The 26,801-nt window shown below is 40.3% G+C and overlaps 1 protein-coding gene and 1 long non-coding RNA gene across 4 annotated transcripts in view; both read left to right on the top strand.

Annotated features, from left to right (window-relative positions):
- The window catches only part of IQSEC1 (IQ motif and Sec7 domain 1), a 710,112-nt gene that overhangs the window by 123,878 nt on the left and 559,433 nt on the right, over window positions 1–26,801 (top strand). The gene's annotated exons all lie outside the window — the stretch shown is intronic.
- LOC115654492 lies at window positions 3,740–26,422 on the top strand. Its single transcript, XR_004001198.1, has 3 exons — window positions 3,740–3,817; window positions 8,542–8,548; window positions 26,411–26,422. It is a non-coding gene; the product is annotated as an uncharacterized LOC115654492 (long non-coding RNA).

Here is a 26,801-nt window from a genome sequence, read left to right as displayed (position 1 = left end):
ATAAACTACTGCACATGTTGCACATTGAGTCACTCTCCAGATTGTTATAAAGTGAAAACATCTAAAAATGACCAATACTTAGGTGGAAAATGAGGAATAAAGAAAATCCTGACATTTTAATTTTATTTCTTTTTAATTGGAGAAAATTAGGAAAGATCTCTCAGACCTACATGAAAGACATTAGACAACTCACTTTTGTAAGCACCTACTGCAAAGTATCCTCATCTACACTCTAGAAGAAATGTCAAGCACTTTTACTTAGCATAACTCTGCTTGACAACCACCTCTGTACTGGTCCTGTTGGTTTATTGTTGAAGAGAGACCTAACTTTCAGAAAATACTCACTTAATACATCTTTCCTGCTGTAGCTTCCACCAGTAACAATACTGGGTAGCCCTGTCCATCAGACAGGTAAGCTAATCATGAAGCAGAGTTTCAGGCACAACTCCTCCTCTGCTTCCCTGCAGGCAAGCTATCTAGGTCTTTCTTGAATCCTACATTGTGTCAGTGAAGCAGCAGGTACTACTACCTGAGACTACTCCTCCCCCAAGCTACCTCCCCTCTTCCAGGTCTCAATTTATAGGGCAAAAATGACATTCCTAAAGAAAAATAAATGCAGAATTGTAGCAAACCCTACATATTTCCATTGTTGGGGCTATCTGCACTCTGTGCCTCAATCACTCCTCCTAAAATCTGCTATGGATGTGGGCCATGGAATAGAATGATGGAATGTGAATGTGTCTGAAATAGGTGGCTGAACCTTGCTTCAGACATTCTCTTATCTCAGCCTACAATCATCTTTGAAAATTAAGATCAAAATTTCATCCTAATGTGGTTTATTCTTTTATATTTTTTAAGCCAGAGAATGCCATTTATTTAATTTCCACAATTATATAAGATTGATTTTTGCATCTCATCAGACATACACGTGTATTTTGTTTTTAATTTGTTCATATAGGCACATTTGCAGCTCGAAAGCTCTATGTTCCTGCATTGCCCTGCAGTCATCTGTTTTGAGAGTGGAAAGCATGCTTACGACTCTGGGTCAATGTTAATAACTAGCCTGACACCTTCCAAATATTTTCTCTTGATCCATTGAACAACCAAGTTTCTCTTAATATTAATAATAAAATTTTCCTATTTCTCTTCCCTGTATATCTAACTTGCTGCTAGGGACAGAATTAGCATAGTAGGACATAAGGATTTATTGTGCAGGCAGACATTACATGACCCTTCATCTCAGCCCATGTACATTTCTCTATATATCACCTCCCTAATGGGCTATTTCCTTTAATCCACTCTTGTCTTTTCCACAAGCATGTTTAATTGTCTGTTGAACTCGCTTAGATTATTGCCCTGTATGGTCTCACATGGCACAATGCTCCATATATTCACCACTTAATGTGTGTATATATGTATATAGTAGATCAAGCTAAATCATTTAAACTGTTCAGACTCTGACTTGTGAAATCACAAACCTGAATGGCTCATGAACAACACTGGCTTGATTATTTCAAGGACTGAATATTCACCGTAACCCTTCAATCTTTTCCCAGGTCATTCATTCTTCTGTCTAATATTTTGTTCAGTATTTTAGAGCTAGATGCACCTTGATACATCTTCAAAGCTTTGAAGCAAGGATTAAAATGGGCAATTTAATCATCTCCTATTGATCTATTATCTATGGATTATTGATATTATTAGATTGTAATGGCTTTTGTGAGATATAATTTTTAAAGTAGCTTCATCCTTGTCATTAAATTTGCATAGGTGGAATTGTAGGTACAATTTGGGAATTTAAGTTTGAGTGTACAAAGTTGTTTTCTTTACAAAGACATGAGTAAAACAATGCATTCCTAAAAATGTACTTTTAAATCTAGAGAACTCTTCTGAAAAATGGTCCTGAGACCTAAACATGTTAACATTCAGATATTTGTCTGTATTTTCCACAATACGCACTAAAACTGCATATTAAAAGGTATATGAACATTTTGTTGACAAATGCCTCGTTAAATGAATTTATTGGTAAACATGCAAAGGTACTAGACCATAGGATTGACTAGGGCTGTCCACAATACTTGGAAGAAAATTTAAAAAACCATAATAGAAGAGGTTTTACATTTCATTTGGATTTCACAAAATGGGACAAATATAGTTAAATGTGACCACTTAAATAAATAATTAATAGTCCTATTTTCAAGCAAAAAATCCACATTCCTGAGACTTTGTTCTGACAAAGATAATTTTTTAAACTTTATTTTTATTGTTCTTATTTAAACACATGAAAAAACCATATAAATACATGCACAAGATGGAAATAATATATAAATAGCAAAATTCAATGTTCATTATTTGTACACCTGGGAGAAAACCAACCAAACAAAACACCTGTACCCATAGAGGTCACACAGGGCGTCAATTGTTAAAGTGACTAAATAGGTAAGTGAGAACATAACCTATAAGTATTGAAGGCTTATATGTACTAAACTGCAAAAGCATGCAATAGTTTCATGTGTGACCACCCATCCTCATATTTTTCCCAAGCATTTCTGTTACAGAGTCATTTTTTGCCAGTAATACAGTAGTAGAGAGCTCACTAAGCCAGTCTCTGTCTGAGGGAGGAACTGCAGATTTCCATTTTTCTCAAAATAACTCTTTTGGCCACTAAAAACTGCAATCGATTTATTTCTTAATGGTAGCTGGTAATACCAAGCCATCCAGTACCTCTAAAATACAGATGCTTGGAAAAGGAAAAATAGCAACATTTAATGTTTTTGAGAGAGCACTGAATATGGTGTTCCAGAACACATGCATTTCTTGACAGTATAGATGTGTGAAAGATTGGCTGGCATGGGGCTGTTTGCGTCTCCAGCATTCACTATAGGTTGCTAATCCTGCCTTAAACACACTGTTATGTGCCTGGATGCTCTGCAAGGACGAGACCCACACACACATTGGCTTTAATGAAGGTTAAGTGACACACCCGCAACGGGGACTTCACGCTTTGCTGCCACTGGCTTGGGGAGTCCAACGTCCGAACAGCTCGGTCAGGTGTGAAGTCCAACGCGCAAGCTCCAGCCCATAGCAATTATAGCATCATGCTAATATCATGCAAAGCAGCCTCTACATATGCAATGGGGGACTTTCCAACAACAATGGCCGCCTCCCCTGGCCTTGGGCCAGGGACTTTCTGCAGTTCCCCAAAACACTGGGGCTTCCCACACAGGGCAGTTCTAACCGGTTAGAAGCAGCAGCTGCTAGCAACTTCTGTCCGCTAATAACCTCTCCTTGAGAAAGTGCAGGCCCTAGCTAAACCGTAACAATATCTTCCGGGGTCCCCTACACACACATTCTGGAGTCCAATAATATCTGTTTAATATCTTGTTCTGGAAGAATCACACAGATGAGGAACTTGGAGTATTTTTCACATTGTCAGATATCCTCCCAGGTTTCTATTACGATAGGCTAAGTTCTTTTTCCCATTTTTCACTGAGGTTGAGAGGGTAATACAAAGCAGTAAGCCACCTATATGTAATTCTTACCAAGTGACTTTTGTTTCCATATTTCTTAACATGTTTTTCTAGAGGTATGAGAGTTGAAACAGACCATTGTCCCCTATCCTTGTATGAATCCCTGAGCATAGCCACTGAAAGAAGGAACTGTGAGACAACAGTCGCTGATATTTGTTGCATATGTAATCGAAAGAGGCTACCGTCATCTTGTATTATATCTTTAATGTTTGTTCATCCTTTTTCTATCCAAATTGTCTTAAGCGTAGACTTGGCCTTGATCCTGAGGCACAGGTTGTCCCATAGTGGTATGAGAAGAGGATTAGTAAGATTGGATGCTGTAATCATCTTAACATGTTGCAGGATGCCCCACCTAGATGCAAAGACTGGATTTTTTCTTAAGGGTGTGGGTATCCTCGTAAGGCAACAGTTCTCAATCAGGGATCTGGGGCTCCATGGGGGGCTGCAAGCAGGTTTCAGGGGGACCACCAAGCAAGGCTGGTGTTAGACATGCTGGGATCCAGAGCAGAAAGCCAAAGCCCCGTCACATGGGCCTGAAGCCCGGGGCTCTGAGTCCCAGCACCCGAGGTGAAGCCGAAGTCTGAGCAGTGTAGTTTCACTGGAGGCTGGAGCCTCTGTGCAGTGGGGCCCTAGGCAATTGCCCTGCTTGCTACCCCCTAATGCCGGCCCTGGTTTTTATATGCAGAAAACCAGTTATTGTGGCATAGGTGGGCCATGAAGTTTTTACAGCATGTTGGTGCGGGCCTCAGAAAGAAAAAGGTTGAGAACCCCTGTCATAAGGTATATAAAAGAAGACAGGGAACCAAATGGCATAGATAAGCTTTTTTTTCAATCTCAAACTAAGCTGGTGCGTATACAGAGCTACTGGAGGGGAACCACCTTACAATAGCATACATTTAGAATGCTAGATAATATAGATACAAACCTCATATCTCCATGTAGCCCAGGTTTTTTTACGGGTCTTATTTGACAAGCAAGGGTATTTTTTTAATCCCATATAAATTGCATGATAAGCCTATTTATTTGAGCAAAGAGCAAGGGAGAAACCTTGAAAAGCAATAGGCTAATGATAGAAGTCATTCTCTGGCAGATATTCATTTTGTCTATTTATATTCTCCCCAGTAAGGATAGAGGAGATACTGCCTCTCTACATCCTTGGAAATTTTTCTTAATAGATAGTACATATTTATAGAAACAGTTTTCAGAAGATTAGGACAAATTTTAACACCAAAATAAGTTATTTCCTTGCATATTTGAAATTGAAAATGCTGAAACTGAGAAGAAACTGGTCTTATGGATATAGCCATTGCTTGTGATTTTTATTCCAGTTAGTGCATAAACCAGAGATCAATAATGGTGGGATTGGTGAAGATGGATTCTTCTTTCATTGGCACATAAACTGATTTTGTATTCTTTCCTGTTTGTAGTCACACCTTCAATGGCTGAGTGACAGATACATTTCTGAAAGAAAAAAATGTGGGAAGGCAATACTGTTCATGTGAAAACTTCCATTTGGTGATAATGGTGCAAAAACTGGAACTTTATGGTGATTAAATAGTCCCGAATGGAATTGCAAATAGATTTTTGTTAAATTGCCTGCCAAAATATTTTCAGGAAAATGTATTTGTATATTAATAATGAGAGGTGAAAATATTTGAAAATAAATCTTCATATTCTGTTTCCTTTTTTATAACTTAACAGATGAATGGGTTACTTTTGAAATAACACTGATTTGCATACTGATTTGCATCCTATACAGAATCTTTATAGCTGGATTATAATTCCCTGGCACTAATAGCAGGTTAATGGAAATTAAACTCTGTCACCCTAACAGCATTTGTAACTGTTATAAACAGATAGCTAAGGGTTAATGTCTCTTTCACCTGAAGCACCTGACCAGAGGACCAATCAGGAAACAGGATTTTTTTTTCAACTCTGGGTGGAGGGAAGTTTTGTGTCTGAGTCTTTGTCTGTCTGCCTGCTTTTCTCTCAGCTTTGAGAAGTGATTTCTGTTTTCTAATCTTCTGTTTCCAAGTTGTAAGGACAAAGAGATCAAATAGTGAGTTATATGATTTCTTTTCTTTGGTATTTACATGTCTATAGTTGCTGGAGTGCTTTGATTTGTATTCTTTTTGAATAAGGCTGTTTATTCAATATTCTTTTAAGCAATTGACCCTGTATTTGTCACCTTAATACAGAGAGACCATTTTTATGTATTTTTCTTTCTTTTTATATAAAGCTTTCTTTTTGAAACCTGTTGGAGTTTTTCTTTACTGGGAAACTTCAGGGAAATTGAGTCTGTACTCACCAGGGAATTGGTGGGAGAAAGAAGTCAGAGGGAGATCTGTGTGTGTTAGATTTATTCGCCTGACTTTGCATACCCTCTGGGTGAGGGGGGAAAGAGAGATTAACTCTCGGTAATTCTGTTCTCCAGGACTGGAAAACGGGGAGGGGGGAGTCCCTCTGTTTAGATTCACAGAGCTTGTGTCTGTGTATCTCTCCAGGAGCACCTGGAGGGGGGAAGGGAAAAAGGATTATTTCCCTTTGTTGAGAGGGATTTGGGTCTTGGGGTCCCCAGGGAAGGTTTTTGTGGGGACCAGAGTGCCCCAAAACACTCTAATTTTTTGGGTGGTGGCAGCCGTACCAGGTCCAAGCTGGTAACTAAGCTTGGAGGTTTTCATGCTAACCCCCATAGTTTGGACGCTAAGGTCCAGATCTGGGACTAGGTTATGACAGTAACATTTGGATTTGTGAACACACACAGGGTTTTAAGTGCTTAGTTAAGTGTTTTGTGAACCAAAGTACTTATTTATGTGTTCAAATCCAAAAAGTACATGTAATTTTGGTAGCCAGTTCAGTAAATTGGCCCAAGATCTTAACTGTACCAAGTCCACCTGCTGCTGCTATTTCCTACTGACTATTGGCTCAATTCTGCACCACTTAAAGACCATGTGAATTTTGCCATTGTCTTCAATGGGAGTAGAATTGGATCCTATATGATGGTTGCCCAATGGATGTTGATTTAGTATATTTAATACCTCCATAGTTTATGAAGTCAAGTCCAAAATGTAGTCTCTGTTTTACAGCTTTCATTTACCAATATCAAATGTGTTAATAACACTTTTCTTATAATGATAGCCTTCAACTTCTTCTTTCTAATAAGACTTCACCTTCATACCTAGCTATGGTCCTGATTTTTTCTTCTTCTTTTGCACTAATGTAAACTATTGTCTTCAGAGCAGACCATTAACTTCACTGGGATCACTGTATGTACGTAATAGACTATTACCTTCACTCCTTTGTAGGCATTCTTCAACCATATGGATGCAAAACTCCAATTTACTTTAGTGGAAATTATTTATGAGTAAGGGCTGCAGAATCAAGCTCATATATGTTGAGAATAGGGGAAAGCGTCTTTGTAGTAACATCCAGAAGGTGTCTGGAATTGTGAAATAAAAAGGTTTACTATGTATGCTGCTGGTTTTAGGTCACATTGTTCCTCTAGAGTTTATGAATCCAGTCTGTGTCATGAACAAAGGATATTTTGCCTACTTCCTGAGCTACTTTTTGCATTACTGGGCTTCTATTGTGTATTATTCAGTTGGAGAGTCTCTGAAATAGTGAGCCTTGGTTGTGTAAGAATCCTCAAGGTTTTATTTTTCAGATTAGATGGATGAACAAAACTTGCACCCACCATCCTTCATGTTTCAGGAAATAAACAGGAAGGCAGACTTCTGATTCTTCCTGCAGGTATTGCTCTTTCAGCAGCAGTTCAAATGAACCCTTTATCTTTGCTAGGGAGATCTTTAATCCTACTTCTGTCACTGGTGACAAGTTAGATGACATCAAATATTGACATTTCCTGGTTTAAACTGCAATCCCTCAGTGAAATCTCTGTTTCTATTGTATGTGTGGAGGATTAGTTTCAAAATCATGGTTAACTGTCAGTGACTAGAGAGTTAAGTAGTTTACCAAGTAACTAACCACTGTAATATTACTGTAACAGAATACAGAGAGTGAACAGTTGAGCTTGCCCTCTGATCACTCTGCCACCAATTAGTTCTCCAGAGAAGGATAATTGGGGAATGAAATGTCATTAGCTATTCAGATAGGCTGGGTGAGGGAAAGAGCTAATTAGCCCATCAGCTGAAGACCCATTAGAAAGGCAGAGGGAGTGCCAGGGGAAAAGGAGCAGGGCTAACAGAGCCCAGAGGCAGAGAGAGCTGCATGAAGGAAGACTTCTTCTCCTCTTGGACCCTGGGAGAAGGGCTGAGGATATAAGGGATGTTGTAAGTAGTATTGCTGCACAAAACTGTAAAGGTGTTAGTGGAGGGAACATAAATAAGCTGTATGGGGTGGATACCCAAACAGTGGAGTCTGAGCAGGTTTCTGTGGTGCAAGAAGGAGCAGACCACAACCTGCTATAATTACCCTCCATTGAAGATTGCATTTTTTCAGGTCAATGCCTTTTTCTAGCATTGTTTTCTGTTAATTTTCAAAGAAATGACAGTTCATTACATAATTTAAGTAAAGAATATGCCTCTGTTAGCCCAAAATAGTTTAACTATGGTCTACGCAGATCAGAAGATGGGCTGTCTGCAGATCCCTCCCCCGCCCCTGCATCTATCATTGGGTGATTTATTAAGACAGAGGTAGAATAAGATTTAACACACAAATATTTATTATGTCACTAGTCAGTAAACTAGACAAGGACCCCTTTAGACAATAAACAACATAAGCAAGACACCCTCAGTTGTTAACAGTTACCAGAGCATGAAGCTCAGAGCCCTTAAACCCCCTTAACCTATGGATGTAAAACAAAGGAAGCCACAATGGATATTACAATACCATGTCCTGAAGACAGGGACACAATGACAAAAACTCAGGATACCAACAGGGATAGAGGTGAAAATCAGGGGCTCTGGACACCAAACAGGAACTCAAGAACTGGGTATTATTCTCCCTCTGGACAAGTCTTCTCTCTCATGGGCAGATCTTCTCTCTCAGGTAGCTCTTCAGTGCTTATCCACACAGTCTCTGCTTGACCTCGTAGTCCAGTGCAAGTATGCATTCACTAATGGTGTGTAGCGGTTGAGTGCAAGTATGTTAATAGAGACCAAGAATCCAAAGTCCTATGAGTCCTGGTCCCTCTGGGGCTCCTGGCAGCTAGCTGAACTGTTTGGGACTCTGGCTGCCACTCAGATGGACAGCCCTGAGTGAAAGGCATGCCATACACTAAATAACCTGCAGTTTCTAAGCAGATTATGGCTGTTACATGACTCTAACTGCCCTGACCTTTCCCCTCCTTGATTTGAAAAAGGCTGAAAGGGCACTAAATCATCTGAGGAGAAGGGTATCCGGGATGGAGGCTTAGCTGTCCTTTTACAAATCCAAGATGGACATTACATAAAATAGGGTCAGAAACAGATTTTACCCAACACCTTAGATTCATTGCAATATAATTCTGTCTTACTCAGCTATGGACTCTTTCAGCAATTCCTTTCATCTTAACATTCCAAGCGGTCAGTGACATATACACCACTTTGTAGTTTCCTTTCAAGAACAATTTTTATAACTTCTGGGTCACAATTGAGTTCCAAACACTATATATTCTGTGTGGGTGTATATTTATTTAGAGATGACAATGTATTCTACAGCTCACTCTATTCCTGAGCTTTTGTTAACTGTGCATCTCCATTTAATATTACTGTCCCCCTAGTTGTCATTATTGTGATCACAGGATGATATGTAAACACAATAATACTCCTTTATCACTGCTCAGATTGATAATCATCTAGTTTTTTCCTCTCTCTTTTCTCTCTTGCTCTTTTTGGTATTCTGATACTTCAGAAATGGTGTGTCTGCATTGACATCTTCAAAAACCTGCTATTACTACTCAAACAATGCCAAGTGACCCTTGAATTCTCAGGTGCCCTATATTTCTAATCATTTCTGTGTGGTCAGGCTATGGTGGGTTATAGGATATTTTCTTTTATGAAAAGAAGAGTATTGAATTTCATTTTTTTTCCCCAGGAACTTTAGACCTTGTTTTTACCCACTGCTGGTTCATTAAGGCCAAATATTGGTGATATTTGCTGAGACTGAAATGCTGACAAGAGCATATGGTTAGTTCTATGAAAATGTGATTAGCTACTAAAGTGAGAGGCACTTCTACAAATCCTTAAGATAAAAGCATCTCACAAAGTATAATGTATTGGTTGTTAATCACCAGGTGTCTTAAGAGACTATCTGCTTTTGTCATTGAATGGCCTCACTGTTTTTGCTGTTGCTCTCTGGTGTATTCCTGTCCTCAGAATCTATAAGAAATCATTGTCAAGCATAAATGGAGAGGTAAGAGGATCAGCACTTTAGGGGATGTGTTAGGCAGGGCTGAAATTAAAAAAATGTCCAAAATTCCAGTTTAATTATGTACTTCATTCTGATCAAAGTTGGAAGTGTGTGCAATTAAAAATGAGATTAACATAAAGGATGTCAGTCAATTTATCTTGAAGGATGAATTATTGTTGAAGCCCAATGAAAACTTGTTCCATCAGGTTTAGTTGCTAAACAGTTTGAGAAATACAAGCTTTCATGGGATGATGGATAGGATAGCTGATGACAACACTGTCAATTTTTGTTGAAGAATGCTCAGAAAACATCTAGAGACCTGCACATTTACTGTATTGTGTTTACATTGTATTGTGACAAAGTTCCTCTTCTACTTTGGTGGGTCCTGTGCTTATTGGCAGATTTGCTCACCTCAGTGATCTTCTCCACAGTCTGGATCAACTTCTCCTGTGTCTGATCAGGAGTTGGGAGGTTTGGGGGAAACCCGGGCCCACCCTCTACTCCGGGTTCCAGCCCAGGGCCCTGTGGATTGCAGCTGTCTATAGTGCCTCTTGTAACAGCTGCATGACAGTTACAACTCTCTGGGCTACTTCCCCATGGCCTCCTCCAAACACCTGCTTTATCCTCACCACAGGACCTTCCTCCTGGTGTCTGATAATGCTTGTACTCCTTAGTCCTCCAGCAGCACACCCTCTCACGCTCAGCTCAGCTCAGCTCAGCTCCTTGTGCCTCTTGCTCCCAGCTCCTCACATGCACTTCCTCTCCTCTAGCTCCTCCCTCCCTGACTTTGGGAGCTCCTTTTTAAACCCAGGTGCCCTGATTAGCCTGCCTTGATTGGCTGCAGGTGTTCTAATCAGCCTGTCTGCCTTAATTGGTTCTAGCAGGTTCCTGATTACTCCAGTGCAGCCCCTGCTCTAGTCACTCAGGGAACAGAAAACTACTCAGCCAGTGACTAGTATATTTGCCCTCTACCAGACTCCTGTACCACACTGGCCTGGGTCTGTCACAGTATGTATTGGTGGCCTATAGCCCTTGAAATGTAAAATTCTACATCTTCATGAAGGAGTGTCATTGTTACAGGAATACAGTATTTATTCAATGGAATTTCCCTGACAGTAAAGACAGTCTCTTACAGGACAGGTGAAAATGAAGGACTACACTATCCTGTCAGATGGGACTGTACTAGCTGTGCCAACTGAAATGGAAATTCTTGACTCAATATTGGAATTGCAAGAAAGGGAAAAGAAAGGTTGTGCATATGCTGTCTGAGCATCCAAATATGCCAATATAGGTAAGATACTAGGCTGACTATAAAACTTCAATTTTCTTGCCATTCTGATTTGGAAAATGGAAAATTTGCAAAAAATATTTTCTGGAAAAATTTGTGTGGATATTTGAATCAGGAAAGGCTCATAACTGCAGTGTCATCAGTTATTACTCTTTAGAATTATTGATGAGTGGGAAAGGTGTAGAAGATATATGAACAGGGCAAAAGAATGAGGGAAGAAACAAGTAACAAGTCAAGTAAAATAAATTTGTAACTTATGTCTGATTCTCCACCTCTCACCTTGATTAATTCTGTACACCTACACGAAAAGTATGTAAAATACTATGATTCTGATTTGGTAGCTTGTTTACCCATTTTGCACTCACTTTACACAGTTGAGGTGGACAGTAGTTGAGAATTGGACCTGTAATTGTTAATGAAAACCAGCGAGGAGGGAAATGGGAGCCATGATAGAGAAATACTTTGATTGAAGACATCAGCATTTTTGTTTATAACCATTATGTAGAGCCAAATTGGGCTTTATGCATGCACTCTGGGTGAGAGTCAGACAATGGCAACTTTCCTCATATCCCAAAACCACAGGGGTACCATTCTATAAATGTTACCTGCTTTCTACTGGAGTTCACGTTACACTGGGGCTTTGATCAGTGGGCCTGTGGAGGCTCGCTGTACCATTGTCATCGTTTTCCAAGTGTTGTGTGGTGTGGTGGAAGGAACTCTCAGGGAAACTAGGTCCAATGCCTTAAGCCCTTTGTGGACCTTCTCCATTTCTCCATATTTGGCCTGATATGTGGTCTTAATATAAGTGTTCTATTGTCATGTGGTTCGGATTGTTGCATTACTTTATTTAGGACATTCTGTCTGAGGCCCAACGTCATACACCATCATTTCATATAGCATTTCATATAGCAATGGAAATGTTATGCTAAGACTTTCAAAGGAACCTAGAATAGTGAGGCAAAAATATCCCCCTGAAATTCAATGGGAATTGAACTTGATATTGAATCCCTTTGCTTCCCCACCCTCTTTCTTTTACAGTACTGTGACAGAGTGCTAGCAACCTACAGCTGACTTAGCATTCTGGTCACTAATGTATTAGCTATTTCTCCCTAGACAGGACTTAATTGGGAGATAGGTGCTAAACGGCTTCCTTAAGCAAGAGACTGTTGGGTTAATGAGAACAATAAACTCATGGAAAGTTAAAGGAAAGGAAGAAAATGCAAGGGAAGGAAGCTGGTAGGGCCTAGGGGATTTCAGGATGGTGAGACCTTGTCCTCTCCCTCCCTGGAGAGTGGGCTGTGAGGTAAGTTTACTTCTAGTCGTATGTTGTTACACAAGGCTGAACTAGTGTTTATAAACTAAGATATGTCCAGCCTCTTTGTGGTGGTCCAGAGAGCAGAGAAGGGAGCCTGTTACAGATACTGTGTTGTGGCCTTCAATCTGTAAGTTTAGGGTGAATTTTTTACTGTGGGACAAAGTAACTAGTCTAAAGAAACCTCATTTAAAAGATGGATCTGAGAAAATGTCTATTGCGCATGTGTGGATGAATATATATTTTGATGAGGATTTTCAAAAGTGCTCAGTGTTGGCTTAATTATGCTCCCATTGAAATGTCTGATAAAACTTTCATTAGCTGCAAAGGGAAGCACTGGAGTTAGGCCAACATTGAGCACTGTTTTGAAACACCCGCCAGTGGGGTTGGTAACTACGTGCTACTGTATAATTGTAATTACGGTGTCGTACAAAAATATAATTGTAGCTTCATATTATTTTTTTAAGCTACCAATTCACATGCCATTCTGTCAATGAGGTCAGGGCATCTGACTCATTATCCCCTTCAGTGCTTTGAAATACTTTATGCCTCATTTTAATATTAATTATTTAACCACAAAACCTGTTGGGAGCATATGTTATTCTCAACAATATCCTATTGAAAAGTATATGATGTACCTTTATGCAGAAAGTTGTTTTTCTATACGTGCACTGTCTATGTTCAAACATTTGGTTTTAAACCTAAATAGCAGCTGTCTGCCAAATGATGAACTATTTAATAATTAAAATATTTGGAAATGAAGAATTTTTTAAATTAAGTTATGTTATCTATTTGAATCTGAGTCCACATATGTACACAAGTTTTAGCAATTGCTCAACTTCAAAATTAAGATTTTTTGATTAGGTAAGTGAGGGCTCCTAGATTTGTGATTTGCTTCATAATACACTGAATCTAGCTGAATATTGACCAGTTGTTGAGAAAACAACTGTATATTTGTATAATTGTCTTTTTAATCCAGGAGGATGGAGTCCTTACTATCTTGCCGTCTTTGCAACTCTTGGAAATTCTCATAAAGTTTAAAATGCATTCATGATTCTGCTTTCTGGAGCCTTCCTCCCTTTTTTTTAATACCTATTCTCTGAGATGCTGACCCTGCAATGCTGCATTTATCTCGATCTCCCCTAATAAAATTGCATTAAACAAATACACAATGGAGCTGAAAGGGGCCTAGTTTTGGCTAGTCTTCACCAGTTGAGGAGAAAAGTATTCCAGTAATCTCTGATTGGGATAGGAGACTTGGAGAGAACCATTTTATAAGCAAGGAAAATTCTTTTTCCTAATAACCACTGTAACAAAATTCTCCATGATAATACTTATAGGAGCACCTAAGAATGCGTGTGTGTGTGCTTTTACAAAAGCAAATAATGTTCATAGATGGACTTTTTAAGTCTAAATTTTCAAGGAAAAACAAGATCATGTGGCCACATTATTACCTATGCTAGAAATACCTGCATAGGGATCAGGAAATGCCATATTTTGTAATTCATGAAGTGTCTATCCTATCGTTCTTTCATAAGGATATGATTTCTGACACTCACCTGCATGCATGAAGTATATAGGCAGCAAGACCCACTTAAATCATAATGTCTTGAGATCCATGTCCTGAAATCTAGAGCAGGAGAGAGCAGGGACACTCACACAGAGGCCCATTGTTTCCTCACTGCCTCACTGAGCACCCCTCAGCATTGGCAGCACAGCTATTTCTAGCTTCCTTTTGTAGACAGCTGTTCCAGAATCCCCTTTAGGATAGAAGTATGGCTTGTGTTTCACATATGAGTAGCATGTAGAGGGAATATTACAGGAGACAATGCTGACAGAGCAAGCATTCTCTTCTGCAAGGAAATTCCCATGGGTTTGTATGGGAAAACATCCTTCTGTGTGGTGGGAGTCTGGTATGGAGCCATTACTTCCCCTCCTTCTAACCCCAAAGCTGCTTCCTGGTGGGTTTTGTCTGCCTTTATTTGTGCTGATAGTAGAGCTGGCCAAGATTTAGGATTAGCGGGAACTGTGGTATTTCAGGTAGTAACAGGAAAACTGACAAAAGAATGTCCATTTCAGTTGGAAACCGCTGGGCCTTACAGGGTCTGAGACTCTGGGGAAAGCCCCACCTCTTACATTACCATGTAGACGTTCCAACCTGTATCTGTGGGCTCCATCTTATGGACTCAGTGTTTCCAAGCCGATACTTGAGTGTCCACACTGCACCATAAATATGGGCTTACAACTGCTGGACCCATGTCTCTCAACCATGCTAACGTGTCCATACTGCACTACACAGACTGCACTACACAGTCTAACCCCTCAGACAGAGACCAACACCTACAGAATCTCCACCAAGCATTCTCAAAACTACAATACCCGCATGAGGAAATAAGGAAACAGATCAACAGAGCCAGACGTGTACCCAGAAGCCTCCTACTGCAAGACAAACCCAAGAGAGAAACCAACAGGACTCCACTGGCCATCACATACAGCCCCCAGCTAAAACCCCTCCAACGCATCATCAAGGATCTACAACCCATCCTGGACAATGATCCCACACTTTCACAGGCCTTGGGTGGCAGGCCAATCCTTGCCCACAGACAACCTGCCAACCTGAAACATATTCTCACCAGTAACTGCACACCACACCATAATAACTCTAGCTCAGGAACCAATCCATGCAACAAACCTCGATGCCAACTCTGCCCACATATCTACACCAGCGACACCATCACAGGACCTAACCAGATCAGCCACACCATCACTGGTTCATTCACCTGCACATCCACCAATGTAATATACGCCATCATATGCCAGCAATGCCCCTCTGCTATGTACATCGGCCAAACTGGACAGTCTCTACGGAAAAGGATAAATGGACACAAATCAGACATTAGGAATGGCAATATACAAAAACCTGTAGGAGAGCACTTCAACCTCCCTGGCCACACTATAGCAGACCTTAAGGTGGCCATCCTGCAGCAAAAAAACTTCAGGACCAGACTTCAAAGAGAAACTGCTGAGCTTCAGTTCATCTGCAAATTTGACACCATCAGCTCAGGATTGAACAAAGACTGTGAATGGCTTGCCAATTACAGAACCAGTTTCTCCTCTCTTGGTTTTCACACCTCAACTGCTAGAACAGGGCCTCATCCTCCCTGATTGAACTGACCTCGTTATCTCTAGCTTGCTTGCTAGCACACATATATATATACCTGCCCCTGGATATTTCCATTACATGCATCTGAGGAAGTGGGTATTCACCCACGAAAGCTCATGCTCCAAAACGTCTGTTAGTCTATAAGGTGCCACAGGATTCTTTGCTGCTTTTACACAGACCTTCTGACTTGAGTCTGTGGCTTGAACTGTGTCACACTGCAAAATGGCAGGGCTTGGACCCAAGTCACAGTGGGTCTCAGACTCTGATCTACCCTTGTAGCAGGGTCCAAGGACCTGGGTCTTGAGTGCTTGCTGATTTGTGTGTGGATGGAAGGAGGGCTTGGGCTCAAACTGAGTCCGAGCCTGGGCTTAGTGTGCAATGTGGGCATACCCACAGTGGGCAGGCCTGGGCCAGCTGCCTCCTAGGGCTGCCAGGATTGAGCTAGGGATCTCAGGACTTCCAGGCTCCCTGCTGTGGAACCGGGAGCCAGAGCCACAAGCTGGGGTCCCCTGCACCTTTCCAGGCAAGCTGGCATGGATCCAGGCAAGTATCCGGCAGAACCCTGCCTACAATTAGATGAAAACTCGTCAAATCCAAACCATTATTGCAAAACAATTCAGGTTCAAATTGGCATTTTTCAAATAAAGCTATTTAGTCAGAAAACTTCTAACCAGCTGTAGCTAGCAGAAAGTAGCATATGTCTCTCTGTCAATATTATAAACAGAGTGATAACTCATAAGTTGTAATGTGATTCCTCTTATAGATTTGATCACATTTCAATATACAGCATTATAATGGTAAGTGATTTATAGACATTACCAGAACTCCAGTTCAACATCGAATGCCAATGTTCTTTCTCATCCCTTTGCTGCTGCTCTTTTAAGATGGCTATATTACTAGCAGACTCTATTCCTGCAGTCGCTCATTGACCTAGACCTTTTTTGGCACTGAGTCTGTGAAATCATCTCTCTCCAGTTAGCACAAGTCCATGGAAGGTGAAAACCCTTCAGCTGAAGCATTTTGTATAGTGAATGAATATTACAAATTGAGCTCTGCTCAGAATAAAAGTAATCCAGGTCAAGATTCATATTGGGAATCTAATTCCATCTATTCAAATCTTAATTACATTTTCTAAGTTAAAATTTCATCCTGATCTAACTCTGTACTGCCTCTAGGTTTATGTCCCCTCTCTTTGAATTTTGTATAAAACAAAGTTTTAAGTGACAGGAAACCTTCACAACGTTTAGCTTCAGTTTGGATTCTTATAAGAGTTCTCCAAACCACCTGGGTCTGCAAAATTTATGCTGGAAATCTCATGCAAGGAAGTATGTACATGTGAGAGTTCTAGTACTTGCTGCTTCTATTCAGGAGGGAACTACTAGAAGAATAGCATCTTTTGCAATATTTCAGAATATCTCCTGGATCCATTCTGAATGTAGTGCCATGGAATTATGTGAAAATGCAAAATGAGTGGAGAAGCTGCACACACTTTGGAGTACTAAACTAGGGTTCTGTATTGGAAGTTGGTTTCAGTTTTAACTACGAGAAGCTACTGATTCTCTGAAAGGAAGTTTGTAATTTTACTATTTTGTTTTAAGGGATTACAGGGCTAGCTCCAGTAAGTCCCTGGGGACTGCGTTTTGCTGCCCTTACTCACCCAGAGGAGTATGTTAGGCATGGTCTACACTGCAAGTTTATCTCAAATTTAGCAGCGTTAAACCGAATTAACCCTGCACCCATCCACACAACAAAGCCCTTTATTTTGATATAAAGGGCTCTTAATATTGATATATGTACTGCACCCTGACAAGAAGAGTAGTGCTGAAATTGGTATTGCCATTTCGAATTAGGAGGGTTAGTGTGGCCACAATTTGATGGTATTGGCCTCTGGGAGCTATCCCACAGTGCACCATTGTGACCGCTCTGGACAGCAATCTGGAGTCGGATGCACTCGCCAGATAGACAAGAAAAGCCCCACAAACTTTTGAATTTCATTTCCTGTTTGCCCATCATGGAGCGCTGATCAGCGCAGGTGACCATGCAGTCCCACAATCAAAAAAGAACTCCAGCATGGACCATACGGGAGATACTGAATCTGATTTCTATGGGGAAATGAATCTGTTCTATCAGAACTCCATTCCAATAGACAAAATGCCAAAACATTTGAAAAAATCTCCAAGGCTATGATGGACAAAGGCCACAACAGGGACTCTACACAGTGCTGAAACTTAAGGAGCTGAGACAAGCATACCAGAAAGGCAAAGAATGAAATGGACGCTTGCAGAGGGAGGAGCGACTGACAGCTGTAGCTATCTGACAGTTCCTGCACTCTCCGAAAACCATTTGAATTCTTGACTGAGCTCCCAAAGCCTGAAGGGTAAAAAACATTGTTGCGAGTGTTCAGGGGATATGTCGTTGTCCCCCACGCACACACTCCCTCCATGAAAGCAAAGGGAAAAAAATCCTTTCTCTCGTTTTTTCAATGTCACCGTATGTCTACTGGATGCTGCTGGCAGACGCAGTGCTGTAGTGCTACACAGCAGCATCCCCTTCTCTTCCCTCACCTTGCGAACGGCAGATGGTACAGTAGGACTGATAGCCGTCATTGTCGTCCCGTGAGTGTCCTGGCTGGCCTCTGTGAGGTCGGCCGGGGGCACCTGGGCAAAAATGGGAATGACTCTCAGGTCATTCCCTTCTTTAAGCTTTGTCTAATGGAGATTCACTCATGCCTGGAATATCATAGCAGCTAGAGGCTGCCCTCCCGTCCCCACTTTGATCTCTGCTTGCAGAGGCAATAAAGTCAGTGTTGTTTCTTATTCATGCATTCTTTATTACTTCATCACACAAATGGGTGGATAACTGCCACAGTAGCCCAAGAGGGGTGGAGGAGGAGGGAAGCAACGGGTGGCGTTGTTGCAGGGGCACCCCCTAGAATGGCATACAGCTCATCATTTCTCTGGGGCTCTGACCCAGAGTGGCCGTTTGCCTCTCTGGTTCTTTAGTAGGCTTGCCTGATATTCTAGGCAGGACTGACTCTCCGTTAGACAAAACTTAAAAAAGAGAATGACCTGGGGAGTCATTCCCATTTTTGTCTATGCGTCCCTGACCAACCTCACTGAGGCCGGCCAGGAGCACCCATGACAGCAGCAGGTGATACAGTGTGACTGGTAACCATCATTGTCAGCTTGCAAAGCAGCAGATGGTATATTAGGGCTGGTAACCGTCTTTGCTAACTTGCAAAGGCAAGGGGATGCTGCTGTGTAGCGCTGCAGTATCGCGTCTGTTAGCAACATCCAGTAGATGTACGGTGACAGTGAAAAAAGGCTGAACGGGCTCCATGGTTGCCGTGCTATGGCATCTGCCAGGGCAATCCAGGGAAAGGGGTTCGAAATGATTGTCTGCCATTGCTTTCACGGAAGGAGGATTGACTGACGACATTTACCCAGAATCACCTGCGACACTGTTTTTGCCGCATCATGCATTGGGATCTCAACCCAGAATTCCAATGGGCAGGGGAGACTGCGGGAACTATGGGATAGCTACCCACAGTGTAATGCTCCGGAAATCGACGCTAGCCTCTGTACATGGACGCACACTGCCAAATTAATGTGCTTAGTGTGGCAGTGTGCATTTGACTTTATACAATCTGTTTCCAAAAACCGGTTTCTGTAAAATCTGAATAATCCCGTAGTGCAGACATACCCTTACTCTGAGGCCCTCTAATACTACATTTGAAAGAATTCTAACACACCATATGCTGTATGGCTAATAACTCCAAATCAAAAATCTCTCTACTTCAAATGATACTTCTAAAAAATTCTGACTTGTATTGCCCCAGAAGTTTCTACCAATGGATGTGGTGACCTGATGCTATAGACCCATGAGCAAGCTCTCTCACTATAGTACGTTGGGCCAATTAAATTTACTAGACTTAGACAAAGACCCATGACGTGAAAACACAGCTACTGTAGACCTTCAACCAAAAGCAGTATTATTCAGTGTAAGTTTCCCTGTTGAATTTTTAGACACTTTCCCCAAAAGTAATATTTTAAAAATATTTACAGCTGTAATATTCAATAATGAAATTAATCAGTATATTTCCTTTGTCTTTACTAATGAAACCTACTGCTTCTGAATCCCGCTGATGATGAATAACTCCTAAACAACAAGAAGGAATGTTAGCCACAATAAATGAATCCTGCATCTTCTAGTTAACTCACATTAATGCAATGCCTATGCAAGCTTGACAGTACACAGTTGCATTAATGATCCAGCACACCCCTGAGGATACTGGAGCCAATAAGTGCAGGCCACTTTAAAATAAAATAAAAATATCACCACAGAACCAAAAAAAATCAATTTAACTTAACAGTAAAATGAGCAGGAAACATAAGATTCAATCCTATCCAGAGCTTGGTGCCAGTGACTGAAACAAAAATAGCCCAATGACAGATTGTATAGATTTCTTATTTTCCCAGGCAGGATGACTTGTCTGTAGGTTCACAGCAGCCCAGTGCCCTCTTCAGAGGAAACACCAGATAGGAAAAGGTGTTGGAGCGAAAACTCTATCTATTTCTCACCTTCCCAGACAGCATGTCTTGACTTTTTCCCAGGGGAAGCTTGCACAAATACAGAGCTAACACAGACACACAGGCTTGAAGCTTTGATGCAACATGCATAACAAAGTCAAAGAAGACAAACTCCCGCTTCCCCACCCCTGAATTCTCAGTTTTATAGTAGCTTTAGAAAAAAAAAAGAGATGAGTTTAGCACAACTGAAGATATAAGATGTTACACCTATTTCTTTCATTCACTGCAAATATTGGAACAGGAGGCAGATGTGTCAGTTGTCATCGAAATATTTTGAAATACACTATTATTCCGTACTTATCTTTGCAGCAACCAGTCACAGCAAACCAAATAAAATCTTATAATAACCTGCTCAAACTAAAATAAGCTTTCTGAGACTTTCACTTTTTTTCACTTTTATTACCAATTTTGAAGGAAATAAAATAATTTTAAAATAAATTAAATATGGATCAATGTAAAGCCATGTTAACTCTTTGTACACTCAGCTGGTACCAGCTTGTCTCTCAGGTTAACGGGATACGTATCAGTATTTTCACTTGATTCTCTAATCTTTATTTTAGTGTAACCAATGACAAAATGCAAAGTTTGGCTGTTTTACTGTAGATTAAAATATCTGTTGATTTATTTCACACATACCCCTTGCTCTCTACCCAGTTCTTTCAGCTTGCTTCTTGTTATGAGATGATCTAAAAAGTTGATATTGTAATGGAGATATATTCCCATTTTCAAATCAAGACAGCATAGCAGGTTAGGAGATTAGGAGGATTCTAAATTATGTACTACTCTTGTTACTCATTTTGACCAAAGAAGTTAGTCAAATTGGAAACGTTGCGATTCCGAGTTGTTCCAGTCAGGAGAAATTGAGTCAGGTGTCTTTCTTTGATGCAGACTTCTTTATTAACAAAGAATATACAAAATTCTGGTTCCTTGGACACAAGAGCAACCAAACTGGAGTTAGTTTAGTTGCTTACACCCCCAAGCCTGATTGGCCACCACCATACCCAGAAGCCCCTTTCTCAGCTATTCCCAGAGTCACACACTGTGCTTATGTTTGTGTAATTGTGTCAGACAATATTCAGTAAACCCTTCCCCCTAGGTCATTTGAATTTCTGAGAAGCCTTAAGTATTTGCCTTTGTTTTGGGCGGAGACATGTGCCTATCTTTTGGGTTTAGAGACTGTCAAGTGACTGAAAATAATAATATTCATACCGCATGGAAGGTGGCGGTTTTGTGCAACCCATACTGACAAAGTTTAACTCAACCTATCTACAACACTCAAATACACTTTCCTTTCCTCCACTTTAGGCTACTTTTCTGCTGAAGCACAGGCCAGAGCTCAGTCTTTTCAAGACTTTTAAATCTCAAAAGTGTATCCTACAATGCCAAGGAAAAACATTTAATATATCTATTACATCTGCAAGCTACATTTGGAATACTTGTGAAAACTTTCCTTTAACAACTGTTATATGATAACTCTATTGATGTTTTCCAATGTATATTTCCCCACTTTGTTGCTATTGCAGAAGTTTTTCAGTGCAAAGTATGTTAGCCTGCGTGTGCACATGCTCACTCCCTGATCTCTTCAAGGAGTTGACTTCTCAGTCTTCTCACTGTTTACACTCGTGCTTTACAGCGGTGTAACTTGCTGCACTCGGGGATGTTTTTTCACACCCCTGAACGAGAAAGTTGCAGTGCTGTAAAGTGCCAGTGTAGCCATAGCCTCAGTATTCTGTTTACAAACAAAGGCAGGGTGATTAAGATAAGAAAGGGCTGCTGATTAAGGGCTTGGCTACACTGACGCTTTACAGCGCTTCAACTTTCTCACTCGTGTGTGAAAAAACGCACCCCTGAGCGCAGCAAGTTACAGCACTGTAAAGTGCCAGTGTAAACAGTGCCCCAGCACTGGGAGCGCGGCTCCCAGCACTGTAAGCTAATCCCCACAAGGAGGTGGAGTACGTGCAGCGCTGGGAGAGATTTCTCCCAGCGCTGGTGCCCCGACCACACTTGCACTTCAAAGCGCTGCCGCGAGAACGCTCCCGCAGCAGCGCTTTGGAGTTTCGAGTGTAGCCAAGCCCTCAAGTCTGATGAGGGGGGGGTTACATTTTAACTGAAAACCATTTTGCTCAGTTATTTTTTGTTCTGAGTTTGAGAAAAGAAAGGAATGAGATAGTGTCATATAAGTATCAAATGTGTTTATGCCTCAAACTCTTAGGGTTTCAGCTGTATTCAGGCCAATTCCAGAATAAAGAACAGAAACTGCATCCACAGAGTCCATAAAGTCAACAATTATTGTCACTGGGCACCAACTGTGTGCTCAGCACTGTTCAGAATATGCCAGAAAATCCAGTCCCTAAGCCAATGCATATAAGATGTGTGACTCTGGATAAGATGGCTCAGATATTTAAGCATGAAGTGTATAGCTACAGACAACACGTTATCACATGGTTACTGTGATGTTTATATCTACAAGTGGAGGCACTGATGGCAATAGTAGTTTTAGTTGATTAAGGACTAGAATATTTGACCCTCCAACATTTTTTCTAAAGGAAAAGGTGCCCAGAGCTCCTGTGCCTGTTTATTTTCCTTTCCTGCCTGCAGTGGCCCTGATGTCTCAGTTTTTTTTCTCAACTTTAAAATTATAGAACTTTCTTGGTGTTTGGTTTTAACTATTCTCCTGTGAGTACTGAAACTCAATCTCTGTAGTGTTGTGTTTAAAAGCCTTCTGGAAAGTAACTAGCCTTTAAACAGAAGTAAAAGCAGTGTTGCCAACTCTCATGATTTTGTCATGAGTCTCATGATAATTTTTTTCCTTAAAGACCCAGCTTCTGGAGTCAAGTTGATATGTGGTGATTTCAGCCTTCATTCTTAAAGAAAAATGAAGTTTCTAGTCCACTTTGCTCTGGAGAAAGCTTCAAAATCTGACCTCAGTGCACCCTAAAGGCTCAAAAAGTAGAAGACAAATAAAAAGAACTGCAAATCTGTTATTTTTACATAATCTCATGATTTGGTGACCCTGATTCATGATTTTTGAATAGTTGGGATTGGCAATACTGTGAAAGTGACTTGAAAATGTCAGTTTCACTCCTGTTTAAAGTTAGTTTTTAGTCTATTTGTAGTGAGGTAACACCTCAAGAGCCCCAGGCGGGTGCAGTATAAACTCATGGGGTCTTGCCCTAGTAGGACGTTTCCAAAGTCAAATATCTATTCCAAGCTTGGTGAACTGCGGGAAAAAAAAGTGATAGAAAGTCATCTAGATTTTTCTACAGTTGTTTCAATTGTTGTATTCTAGAGTTAGTAACAAAGAATATACATTAAAATTTTAAACCTAACCAGTGTTACTTAAGTGACTTGATATAAGATGTGAGAACATGTTAGTATTAGCACTGAGTATTTAAAGGGACCATTTTGTAAAATTTGGTTAATAATCTTAGATTTTGTACAATAAGAAGCTTTTAGAAAATCTAGGATAAGTAGAAAATTTTAATTTTTAGGAACTCATGGAAACCTAACATGCGCACACAGGAAAAAAATTCTTAAACAGAAACTTGTACTTTTAGTATAATGATAGCCAGGTTTATTTGCAAAGGCACAAGAGCCAGAGTTAGAGAAACTGACTACTATTTTTTTTATTTTCTCAGCTGATAAAAATGAAAAAAGCAAATCAATATTGAACAATAAATGAAATTTTAATAATTATTTTATATAACTTTAACTATTTAATTCCTGGATGACACCTTTTGTCAAGAATAGGTCCATTCGATTATGACCCACCCTCCCTTCCTTTGTGACAGATAGGAGTAGGGTCCTGAAACATTTTTCTGTTCTAATGTAGTACAGAGATTTGTTAAGAACCACTGATCTAAGGGATTAGTTCCAACATCAGTAAGTAAATTTTGCTCTTTTGAAAAAAAATTTTAACCACACCACATCTCTTTTAATATTGAGTTTGAATGAAAAGTTAAAATGCAGGAAGTGTGCCTTTCTGTTGGTGTGTCACCAATTAATTAAAATGCTCTCTCATCAACAAGATCTTGTCCTCTGAGGGCAAATAAATGATTTGTCCATACTTTTTCTCTTCAGACAGAAGAAGATATCAGTGTTTATAGTCAGTTTAAACTCAAAATATATGTCGTAATCAGCAGCCTTAAACCCTTAAAAGTGATCAAGTCAAGCTTCATCTTTCATTTATAAGAATTTCTGTTGTCTGTTTAATAAAACTTACGAAGTGTCTAGAGAGGCTCTTTGTCAAGGAGAAATAAAAAGGTGGAATTAGAGCAAAAATTAACAATCAAAAAGACTTCGTAACACCGAACCAATGATTTTTCCATAGAATTCATTTCTTTAATCCTCAGGCATAATATCCCAATGAATCTATAGACTTATCTTTTATACAACACAACACTAAAGAATGTGGGAAGAAAACAATAAAAGTTAAGACACGACAGAACTTGACCTTTTATCCTGGAAGCTCGTTCATTCTAAATCATTGATCTAACAGCTACAAGTCAGAAAGTCCACCAGCTAAAGCTTTTCTGTACAATTAAAGCTACTACAAAAGTTTCATAAAATAGACTAGTGTACGGGTTGAAGTTTTAAAACCACCTAAGTTCCATTTTCAGTGACTTAGGCACTTAGGAATCTAAATGCCTAACTTTTGAAAATGAAACTTTGGCACTTTTGAAAATTTTACCCATTTGGCTTCAACCAGATTTTTTTTTCCTAAAAAGGTACCAGTGTGATCAGGATTTAAAACTACAGGTGGACCAACTCTGAATCCCAAAACATTAGTATTTCAGGGCATTTTTGGATTCAGATCCCCAAATAGATGTGGAACTTGTCCTCATAGTTTTAATTCTCAGTTGGCTCCAAGACCAGAATGGATCAGTGTTCTGGATCAGATGAAGCCAAAATCTTATGCATATATGGTTTTGTGATTGCTAACGTTATCCTCTTCCAGCCCATATAAAATATTAATGCCAAGATCATCATCTTAGCCCATCATTTTGACCATGCCAGCTCAGTCTTTGAATCCCTCCACCAGCTGCTCCATCCCCGCATCAAGGTCAAGTTCCTTGAATAGCTTTCCAAGCCCTACCAGGGTCTGCTTATCCAATGTGTGTTATTTTAGTCCTTCCCGCCCCCCGTCTTCCAGTGATGCTAGCCTTGTCTACTATTCATCAGCTGCTCACATAAATGGCTGTCCTTTATTCAGTGACACCTCTAGGCATAAAAATACCTGAGGTGATCTGGAAGGCACTGACTTTACTGCATTCAAGGCCTTCTTAAAGGAAGACTCCTGTCTTGGTGCCTATGGGAAACTAGTGGACTGATAATGACATGTATGAGGCTACGTGGGCATTTACTCTAATAAACATACACATATACATATTTATGTGAACACAGCCTTATTTTTCCAAGACCAAGCAACACCTTGACCGCTAGGTCTATGTGATAACCTTTACCCCTCTCACCATCTGTTTTCCTGCCTCTATGTTGTTTATATTGTGGTCTCCTAGGGGTAGGGAGAGTCTTTGCTCTTCTGTTTAAAATGCCCTAAATACCTTTGTGGATCTGGGCCCTAGTGCTTCGTGGATAATTACCAGGAAAGTATAACAATTCAGTTATGTTGTTGTCATTTTTCTCTGTGTGAAACATTCTTTAATCAATCAGTAGTCTAGCAGCAAACTCAAAGGCTGAATAAACTTTTACTGGAAGTCTTGGGCCTACGCTGAGGAACAGTCCCACTCTGAAAAGCTGCTGTGTAATAACAGAATGTGTAGTCAGCTAGAATCTACTTTCTTTAGTGACTGAAGGGCATTTCTGGAGACTTAAAATTCCACCTTTCCCATTCGATGATATTATCTTTTTTACAGGAACTCAATGTTATTCAATTCACCCTTCAAGGGTAGAAATCCCCTGAAGGACAAGAGAAATTTTAATGATTTGGACTAAAGGACAAATCCTCAGCTAGTGTAAACTCCTATAGCTCTACTGACCTCCATAGAGCTATATCAGTTTACACCAGCTCAGGATCTATCCCATAGCTCTTAACTGAGCTATATGAACACCATTCTGATAATTAACGCCTATTATCACCACAAAGCCAACAGAGCTAAAAGTCTAAGAGATGGAGTATATTTCTTCATGTGCATCATTAATGGAATCGACTGTTGAGAATAGGCCACTTCCACCTTAACTGAATTGGCTCGTTAGCACTGACCGCCCACTTGGTAATGCAACTCCCATCTTTTCATGTGCTATAATGTATATTCTGCTTACTATCAGAGGGGTAGCTGTGTAGTCTGGATCTGTAAAAGCAGCAAAGAGTCCTGTGGCATCTTATGGACTAACAGACGTTTTGGAGCATGAGCTTTCATGGGTGAATACCCATTTCATCCTGTGATGGTGTCACTGGTGTAGATATGTGGGCAGAGTTGGTATCGAGGTTTGTTGCATGGATTGGTTCCTGAGTTAGTTACTATGGTGCAGTGTGCAGTTACTGATGAGACAATGCTTCAGGTTGGCAGGTTGTCTGTGCACACTGCACCGTAGTAACTCTAACTCAGGAACC

Source organism: Gopherus evgoodei, chromosome 7 (genome assembly GCF_007399415.2).
Source record: "Gopherus evgoodei ecotype Sinaloan lineage chromosome 7, rGopEvg1_v1.p, whole genome shotgun sequence".
Lineage (NCBI taxonomy): Eukaryota > Metazoa > Chordata > Testudines > Testudinidae > Gopherus > Gopherus evgoodei.
Note: the sequence above shows the minus strand (reverse complement) of the source record. Positions and strands in the feature narration are given on the sequence as shown.